General features: G+C 55.8%; 1 protein-coding gene across 1 annotated transcript in view; it reads right to left on the reverse strand.

The window, feature by feature from the left end:
* The window catches only part of LOC139240088 (potassium/sodium hyperpolarization-activated cyclic nucleotide-gated channel 4-like), a 55,681-nt gene extending 46,478 nt beyond the window's left edge, over positions 1–9,203 (reverse strand). Inside the window, exon 1 of the mRNA XM_070868464.1 lies at positions 9,152–9,203. The gene's annotated coding sequence lies outside the window, so the exon portion shown is untranslated. The remainder of the gene's footprint in view (positions 1–9,151) is intronic.
* Positions 9,204–9,699: the final 496 nt, after the last annotated feature.

Raw genomic sequence — 9,699 nt, forward strand, 5'->3', positions numbered from 1 at the left:
TACTCACTCCCCTCCCCTCACACACTGACATTACTCACTCCCCTCCCCTCCCCTCACACACTGACATTACTCACTCCCCTCCCCTCCCCTCACACACTGACATTACTCACTCCCCTCCCCTCACACACTGACATTACTCACTCCCCTCCCCTCACACACTGACATTACTCACTCCCCTCCCCTCACACACTGACATTACTCACTCCCCTCCCCTCCCCTCACACACTGACATTACTCACTCCCCTCCCCTCACACACTGACATTACTCACTCCCCTCCCCTCACACACTGACATTACTCACTCCCCTCCCCTCCCCTCACACAGACATTACTCACCCCCCTCCCCTCACACACTGACATTACTCACGCCCCTCACACACTGACATTACTCACTCCCCTCCCCTCACACACTGACATTACTCACCTCCTCCCCTCACACACTGACATTACTCACTCCCCTCCCCTCACACACTGACATTACTCACTCCCCTCCCCTCACACACTGACATTACTCACACCCCTCCCCTCACACACTGACATTACTCACTCCCCTCCCCTCACACACTGACATTACTCACTCCCCTCCCCTCACACACTGACATTACTCACTCCCCTCACACACTGACATTACTCACTCCCCTCCCCTCACACACTGACATTACTCACTCCCCTCCCCTCACACACTGACATTACTCACTCCCCTCCCCTCACACACTGACATTACTCACTCCCCTCCCCTCACACACTGACATTACTCACTCCCCTCCCCTCACACACTGACATTACTCACTCCCCTCACACACTGACATTACTCACTCCCCTCACACACTGACATTACTCACTCCCCTCCCCTCACACACTGACATTACTCACCCCCCTCCCCTCACACACTGACATTACTCCCTCCCCTCACACACTGACATTACTCACCCCCCTCCCCTCACACACTGACATTACTCACTCCCCTCCCCTCACACACTGACATTACTCACCCCCCTCCCCTCACACACTGACATTACTCACTCCCCTCCCCTCCCCTCACACACTGACATTACTCACTCCCCTCCCCTCACACACTGACATTACTCACTCCCCTCACCTCACACACTGACATTACTCACTCCCCTCCCCTCACACACTGACATTACTCACTCCCCTCCCCTCCCCTCACACACTGACATTACTCACTCCCCTCCCCTCACACACTGACATTACTCACTCCCCTCCCCTCACACACTGACATTACTCACTCCCCTCCCCTCCCCTCACACACTGACATTACTCACTCCCCTCCCTTCCCCTCACACACTGACATTACTCACCCCCCTCACACACTGACATTACTCACTCCCCTCCCCTCACACTCTGACATTACTCACTCCCCTCCCCTCACACACTGACATTACTCACCCCCCTCCCCTTACACACTGACATTACTCACACCCCTCCCCTCACACACTGACATTACTCACTCCCCTCCCCTCACACACTGACATTACTCACTCCCCTCCCCTCACACACTGACATTACTCACCCCCCTCCCCTCACACACTGACATTACTCACTCCCCTCCCCTCACACACTGACATTACTCACTCCCCTCACACACTGACATTACTCACTCCCCTCCCCTCACACACTGACATTACTCACTCCCCTCCCCTCACACACTGACATTACTCACTCCCCTCCCCTCACACACTGACATTACTCACACACTGACATTACTCACACCCCTCCCCTCACACACTGACATTACTCACTCCCCTCCCCTCACACACTGACATTACTCACTCCCCTCCCCTCACACACTGACATTACTCACTCCCCTCCCCTCACACACTGACATTACTCACTCCCCTCACACACTGACATTACTCACTCCCCTCCCCTCACACACTGACATTACTCACCCCCCTCGCCTCACACACTGGCATTACTCACTCCCCTCACACACTGACATTACTCACCCCCCTCCCCTCACACACTGACATTACTCACTCCCCTCCCCTCACACACTGACATTACTCACTCCCCTCCCCTCACACACTGACATTACTCACTCCCCTCCCCTCCCCTCACACACTGACATTACTCACTCCCCTCCCCTCACACACTGACATTACTCACTCCCCTCCCCTCACACACTGGCATTACTCACTCCCCTCCCGTCACACACTGACATTACTCACTCCCCTCCCCTCACACACTGACATTACTCACTCCCCTCACACACTGACATTACTCACTCCCCTCACACACTGACATTACTCACTCCCCTCCCCTCACACACTGACATTACTCACTCCCCTCCCCTCACACACTGGCATTACTCACTCCCCTCCCCTCACACACTGACATTACTCACTCCCCTCACACACTGACATTACTCACTCCCCTCACACACAGACATTACTCACTCCCCTCACACACTGACATTACTCACTCCCCTCACACACTGACATTACTCACTCCCCTCCCCTCACACACTGACATTACTCACTCCCCTCCCCTCCCCTCACACACTGACATTACTCACTCCCCTCCCCTCCCCTCACACACTGACATTACTCACTCCCCTCCCCTCACACACTGACATTACTCACTCCCCTCCCCTCACACACTGACATTACTCACTCCCCTCCCCTCACACACTGAGATTACTCACTCCCCTCCCCTCCCCTCACACACTGACATTACTCACTCCCCTCCCCTCACACACTGACATTACTCACTCCCCTCCCCTCACACACTGACATTACTCACTCCCCTCCCCTCCCCTCACACACTGACATTACTCACCCCCCTCCCCTCACACACTGACATTACTCACTCCCCTCACACACTGACATTACTCACTCCCCTCCCCTCACACACTGACATTACTCACCTCCTCCCCTCACACACTGACATTACTCACTCCCCTCCCCTCACACACTGACATTACTCACTCCCCTCCCCTCACACACTGACATTACTCACTCCCCTCCCCTCACACACTGACATTACTCACCCCCCTCCCCTTACACACTGACATTACTCACTCCCCTCCCCTCACACACTGACATTACTCACTCCCCTCCCCTCACACACTGACATTACTCACTCCCCTCCCCTCACACACTGACATTACTCACTCCCCTCCCCTCCCCTCACACACTGACATTACTCACTCCCCTCCCCTCACACACTGACATTACTCACTCCCCTCCCCTCACACACTGACATTACTCACTCCCCTCCCCTCCCCTCACACACTGACATTACTCACTCCCCTCCCTTCCCCTCACACACTGACATTACTCACCCCCCTCACACACTGACATTACTCACTCCCCTCCCCTCACACTCTGACATTACTCACTCCCCTCCCCTCACACTCTGACATTACTCACCCCCCTCCCCTCACACACTGACATTACTCACTCCCCTCCCCTCACACACTGACATTACTCACACCCCTCCCCTCACACACTGACATTACTCACTCCCCTCCCCTCACACACTGACATTACTCACTCCCCTCCCCTCACACACTGACATTACTCACTCCCCTCACACACTGACATTACTCACTCCCCTCACACACTGACATTACTCACTCCCCTCCCCTCACACACTGACATTACTCACCCCCCTCCCCTCACACACTGACATTACTCCCTCCCCTCACACACTGACATTACTCACTCCCCTCCCCTCACACACTGACATTACTCACTCCCCTCCCCTCACACACTGACATTACTCACCCCCCTCCCCTCACACACTGACATTACTCACTCCCCTCCCCTCCCCTCACACACTGACATTACTCACTCCCCTCCCCTCACACACTGACATTACTCACTCCCCTCCCCTCACACACTGACATTACTCACTCCCCTCCCCTCACACACTGACATTACTCACTCCCCTCCCCTCCCCTCACACACTGACATTACTCACTCCCCTCCCCTCACACACTGACATTACTCACTCCCCTCCCCTCACACACTGACATTACTCACTCCCCTCCCCTCCCCTCACACACTGACATTACTCACTCCCCTCCCTTCCCCTCACACACTGACATTACTCACCCCCCTCACACACTGACATTACTCACTCCCCTCCCCTCACACTCTGACATTACTCACTCCCCTCCCCTCACACACTGACATTACTCACCCCCCTCCCCTTACACACTGACATTACTCACACCCCTCCCCTCACACACTGACATTACTCACTCCCCTCCCCTCACACACTGACATTACTCACTCCCCTCCCCTCACACACTGACATTACTCACCCCCCTCCCCTCACACACTGACATTACTCACTCCCCTCCCCTCACACACTGACATTACTCACTCCCCTCACACACTGACATTACTCACTCCCCTCCCCTCACACACTGACATTACTCACTCCCCTCCCCTCACACACTGACATTACTCACTCCCCTCCCCTCACACACTGACATTACTCACTCCCCTCCCCTCACACACTGACATTACTCACTCCCCTCCCCTCACACACTGACATTACTCACTCCCCTCCCCTCACACACTGACATTACTCACTCCCCTCCCCTCACACACTGACATTACTCACCCCCCTCCCCTCACACACTGACATTACTCACCCCCCTCCCCTCACACACTGACATTACTCACCCCCCTCCCCTCACACACTGACATTACTCACTCCCCTCCCCTCACACACTGACATTACTCACTCCCCTCCCCTCACACACTGACATTACTCACACCACTCCCCTCACACACTGACATTACTCACTCCCCTCCCCTCCCCTCACACATTGACATTACTCACTCCCCTCCCCTCACACACTGACATTACTCACACCCCTCCCCTCACACACTGACATTACGCACTCCCCTCCCCTCACACACTGACATTACTCACACACTGACATTACTCACACCCCTCCCCTCACACACTGACATTACTCACTCCCCTCCCCTCACACACTGACATTACTCACTCCCCTCCCCTCACACACTGACATTACTCACTCCCCTCCCCTCACACACTGACATTACTCACTCCCCTCACACACTGACATTACTCACTCCCCTCCCCTCACACACTGACATTACTCACCCCCCTCGCCTCACACACTGGCATTACTCACTCCCCTCACACACTGACATTACTCACCCCCCTCCCCTCACACACTGACATTACTCACTCCCCTCCCCTCACACACTGACATTACTCACTCCCCTCCCCTCACACACTGACATTACTCACTCCCCTCCCCTCCCCTCACACACTGACATTACTCACTCCCCTCCCCTCACACACTGACATTACTCACTCCCCTCCCCTCACACACTGACATTACTCACTCCCCTCCCGTCACACACTGACATTACTCACTCCCCTCCCCTCACACACTGACATTACTCACTCCCCTCACACACTGACATTACTCACTCCCCTCACACACTGACATTACTCACTCCCCTCCCCTCACACACTGACATTACTCACTCCCCTCCCCTCACACACTGGCATTACTCACTCCCCTCCCCTCACACACTGACATTACTCACTCCCCTCACACACTGACATTACTCACTCCCCTCACACACAGACATTACTCACTCCCCTCACACACTGACATTACTCACTCCCCTCACACACTGACATTACTCACTCCCCTCCCCTCACACACTGACATTACTCACTCCCCTCCCCTCCCCTCACACACTGACATTACTCACTCACCTCCCCTCCCCTCACACACTGACATTACTCACTCCCCTCCCCTCACACACTGACATTACTCACTCCCCTCCCCTCACACACTGACATTACTCACTCCCCTCCCCTCACACACTGAGATTACTCACTCCCCTCCCCTCCCCTCACACACTGACATTACTCACTCCCCTCCCCTCACACACTGACATTACTCACTCCCCTCCCCTCACACACTGACATTACTCACTCCCCTCCCCTCCCCTCACACACTGACATTACTCACCCCCCTCCCCTCACACACTGACATTACTCACTCCCCTCACACACTGACATTACTCACTCCCCTCCCCTCACACACTGACATTACTCACCTCCTCCCCTCACACACTGACATTACTCACTCCCCTCCCCTCACACACTGACATTACTCACTCCCCTCCCCTCACACACTGACATTACTCACTCCCCTCCCCTCACACACTGACATTACTCACCCCCCTCCCCTTACACACTGACATTACTCACTCCCCTCCCCTCACACACTGACATTACTCACTCCCCTCCCCTCACACACTGACATTACTCACTCCCCTCCCCTCACACACTGACATTACTCACTCCCCTCCCCTCCCCTCACACACTGACATTACTCACTCCCCTCCCCTCACACACTGACATTACTCACTCCCCTCCCCTCACACACTGACATTACTCACTCCCCTCCCTCCCCTCACACACTGACATTACTCACTCCCCTCCCTTCCCCTCACACACTGACATTACTCACCCCCCTCACACACTGACATTACTCACTCCCCTCCCCTCACACTCTGACATTACTCACTCCCCTCCCCTCACACTCTGACATTACTCACCCCCCTCCCCTCACACACTGACATTACTCACTCCCCTCCCCTCACACACTGACATTACTCACACCCCTCCCCTCACACACTGACATTACTCACTCCCCTCCCCTCACACACTGACATTACTCACTCCCCTCCCCTCACACACTGACATTACTCACCCCCCTCCCCTCACACACTGACATTACTCACTCCCCTCCCCTCACACACTGACATTACTCACTCCCCTCACACACTGACATTACTCACTCCCCTCCCCTCACACACTGACATTACTCACCCCCTCCCCTCACACACTGACATTACTCACTCCCCTCCCCTCACACACTGACATTACTCACTCCCCTCACACACTGACATTACTCACTCCCCTCCCCTCACACACTGACATTACTCACCCCCCTCCCCTCACACACTGACATTACTCACTCCCCTCCCCTCACACACTGACATTACTCACTCCCCTCCCCTCACACACTGACATTACTCACCCCCCTCCCCTCACACACTGACATTACTCACCCCCCTCCCCTCACACACTGACATTACTCACTCCCCTCCCCTCACACACTGACATTACTCACTCCCCTCCCCTCACACACTGACATTACTCACCCCCCTCCCCTCACACACTGACATTACTCACTCCCCTCCCCTCACACACTGACATTACTCACTCCCCTCCCCTCACACACTGACATTACTCACCCCCCTCCCCTCACACACTGACATTACTCACCCCCCTCCCCTCACACACTGACATTACTCACTCCCCTCCCCTCACACACTGACATTACTCACCCCCCTCCCCTCACACACTGACATTACTCACACCCCTCCCCTCACACACTGACATTACTCACCCCCCTCCCCTCACACACTGACATTACTCACCCCCCTCCCCTCACACACTGACATTACTCACTCCCCTCCCCTCCCCTCACACACTGACATTACTCACTCCCCTCACACACTGACATTACTCACTCCCCTCACACACTGACATTACTCACTCCCCTCCCCTCCCCTCACACTCTGACATTACTCACTCCCCTCACACACTGAGATTACTCACTCCCCTCACACACTGACATTACTCACCCCCCTCCCCTCACACACTGACATTACTCACTCCCCTCCCCTCACACACTGACATTACTCACCCCCCTCCCCTCACACACTGACATTACTCACTCCCCTCCCCTCACACACTGACATTACTCACTCCCCTCACACACTGACGTTACTCACCCCCCTCCCCTCACACACTGACATTACTCACTCCCCTCCCCTCCCCTCACACACTGACATTACTCACTCCCCTCACACACTGACATTACTCACCCCCCTCCCCTCACACTCTGACATTACTCACTCCCCTCACACACTGAGATTACTCACTCCCCTCACACACTGACATTACTCACCTCCCTCCCCTCACACACTGACATTACTCACTCCCCTCCCCTCACACACTGACATTACTCCCCTCCCCTCCCCTCACACACTGACATTACTCACTCCCCTCACACACTGACATTACTCACCTCCCTCCCCTCACACACTGACATTACTCACTCCCCTCCCCTCACACACTGACATTACTCACTCCCCTCCCCTCCCCTCACACACTGACATTACTCACCCCCCTCCCCTCACACACTGACATTACTCACTCCCCTCCCCTCACACACTGACATTACTCACTCCCCTCCCCTCACACACTGACATTACTCACTCCCCTCACACACTGACATTACTCACCCCCCTCCCCTCACACTCTGACATTACTCACTCCCCTCACACACTGAGATTACTCACTCCCCTCCCCTCACACTCTGACATTACTCACTCCCCTCACACACTGAGATTACTCACTCCCCTCCCCTCACACACAGACATTACTCACTCCCCTCCCCTCACACACTGACATTACTCACTCCCCTCACACACTGACATTACTCACCCCCCTCCCCTCACACTCTGACATTACTCACTCCCCTCACACACTGACATTACTCACCTCCCTCCCCTCACACACTGACATTACTCACTCCCCTCCCCTCACACACTGACATTACTCACCCCCCTCCCCTCACACACTGACTTTACTCACACCCCTCCCCTCACACACTGACATTACTCACCCCCCTCCCCTCACACACTGACATTACTCACTCCCCTCCCCTCCCCTCACACACTGACATTACTCACTCCCCTCCCCTCACACACTGACATTACTCACTCCCCTCCCCTCCCCTCACACACTGACATTACTCACTCCCCTCCCCTCACACACTGACATTACTCACTCCCCTCCCCTCACACACTGACATTACTCACTCCCCTCCCCTCCCCTCACACACTGACATTACTCACTCCCCTCCCCTCACACACTGACATTACTCACTCCCCTCCCCTCACACACTGACATTACTCACTCCCCTCCCCTCACACACTGACATTACTCACTCCCCTCCCCTCACACACTGACATTACTCACTCCCCTCCCCTCACACACTGACATTACTCACTCCCCTCCCCTCACACACTGACATTACTCACTATCTCACTCCGCGGCAGCCGCCGGACGGCCCGCCCCGCGCGGGGCGGAGTCTGCGCACTGGGAGTTCGGCCGTTGGGGCCGGTCAGCCCGCGCGCGGCGGGGCCGGAGATTGGCGCCAAAATCCGGGAGCTCGGGAAGGGGGAGGCGGGCGGTCACCATGGCAGCGAGCGCTCCCGGGCCTGGGTTAGCATAGCAACCCGCCCCCGCGCGGAGCGGAGTCTGCGCACTGGGAGCTCGTCCGTTGGGGCCGGGGATTGGCGCCACAATCCGGGAGCTCGGCGGTGGAGGGGGGAAGGTCAGCATGGCAGCGAGCGGTCCCGAGCCTGGGCTCCCCTGGCAACCCGCCTCAGGTAGGCCCTCGGGGAGAGAAGAGAGAGAGAGAGAGAGAGCTTGCCTGCCTGCCCTGGGAGTGTTTGATGGGACAGTGTAGAGGGAGCTTTACTCTGTATCTAACCCCCTGTACCTGCCCTGGGAGTGTTTGATGGGACAGTGTAGAGGGAGCTTTACTCTGTATCTAACCCCCTGTACCTGCCCTGGGAGTGTGTGA

This window comes from Pristiophorus japonicus, chromosome 30 (assembly GCF_044704955.1).
Source record: "Pristiophorus japonicus isolate sPriJap1 chromosome 30, sPriJap1.hap1, whole genome shotgun sequence".
Taxonomy (NCBI): Eukaryota; Metazoa; Chordata; class Chondrichthyes; family Pristiophoridae; genus Pristiophorus; species Pristiophorus japonicus.